This window comes from Elephantulus edwardii, unplaced genomic scaffold (assembly GCF_000299155.1).
Source record: "Elephantulus edwardii isolate Elephantulus edwardi_28Jun2011 unplaced genomic scaffold, EleEdw1.0 scaffold00120, whole genome shotgun sequence".
Classification (NCBI taxonomy): Eukaryota; Metazoa; Chordata; class Mammalia; order Macroscelidea; family Macroscelididae; genus Elephantulus; species Elephantulus edwardii.
The window spans coordinates 6866198-6867451 of NW_006399870.1; the positions used below are offsets into that span (position 1 = coordinate 6866198).

Genomic DNA, 1254 nt, shown 5'->3' on the forward strand with positions numbered 1-1254 from the left:
AATCACCAATATGTTTTGTAAACTTTAAAAGAAGAAGAAATATATAATCTGGGGATACCAAAAACAAGTAAATATATTGCATTAATAATCAAATAATCATTCACAAAGAAAACCTCAAGTTCAAATGATATTTACAGTGAATCTTGACATTTACAGAAGCAATAACAGAAACTCATCAAAAATTTTTTATAAAGAAAATTGTATACATTTCATGGAACTGTTCTATTCTATATCAAAATTAGACAAATACATCATGCAAAGAACTTCAATATTATTTTTTAAAAAAAACAAACGAAATAACCACACTCTGGCTAAATTTTATTTTCTAACTACCTTGGGGAGCTGGGAGCCTTAAGATCCTAGATCCCACAAAAGAACCTCCTCAGCTTAGTCCTGTGGGAGGTGCCCAGCCACCAGGATGTGCTCTGGAGTGATGCCTGCTATCTGTGGTCAAATTCATAGACTGGTCCAACTCCTTGGGATGGAATTCATTTAAGGGTGATCCTTGAGTAATGCTGTTAGAAGATTGGGCAAGGGGATCTTTTCCCTGTTGGAAGGCTAGAATGGAGTTCAAGTCATAGATAGTGAAAGAATAGAAGAAATTACACACTTGCCCTCATCAGGGAGGAAAGAGATCCCTGGTTGGTGTTATCCTGGCATCTAAAGACTGAAATTCTAAATTGAAGGTATGGAGCTGAACCCGAGAAATGGGTCTCAAGTTCAAGGAATTTCAAGACGGGAAGGAATCTATGGCCTGAAGTAGCCAGCACTTAGATGTTGGTTGAAGATTTCTGAATTTTCAGGGGAGAAAGAGTATAAAGCTTAGAACCAAAGGTTAGTACTTTAGTCGGCCTCCACATCCTGGGGACAAGAGAGCAGGTGGCGATTTCTTTGTAGCTAGGCCTGGAGGTATCAGACATCGTGCTGGTCCAGTCCATGAGCCAAGCCCAGGGGCACTGTGAGAAGGAGAGCAAGGAGGAGGCTGTCAGTGCCCAGGTGAGCATCACCCGCAGCATGATCAGCAGCTTCACAAATACCAGGTGGCGCAGATGAGAGGTGCACCTCAGAGCCAGGGAGACTTCAAGACCAGAGACTCTCCAAGCCCCAGAACTTGATCATATAGCTGTCTGAGGCCCATGTCCTCTGCATAGTCAAAGACAGTAAGGATGCTGAAAATAAGGAGTTAGTAAATGAGGTAATGGCTGTCCTGTGAGGTGCCCACCTTCAGCTAGTCAGATGCCGTGCCTCTCCTCT

General features: G+C 42.3%; 1 protein-coding gene across 2 annotated transcripts in view; it reads left to right on the forward strand.

Moving 5' to 3' along the window:
• Window positions 1-1254, forward strand: part of OPCML (opioid binding protein/cell adhesion molecule-like) — a 1241366-nt gene that overhangs the window by 275649 nt on the left and 964463 nt on the right. The window lies entirely within an intron of this gene.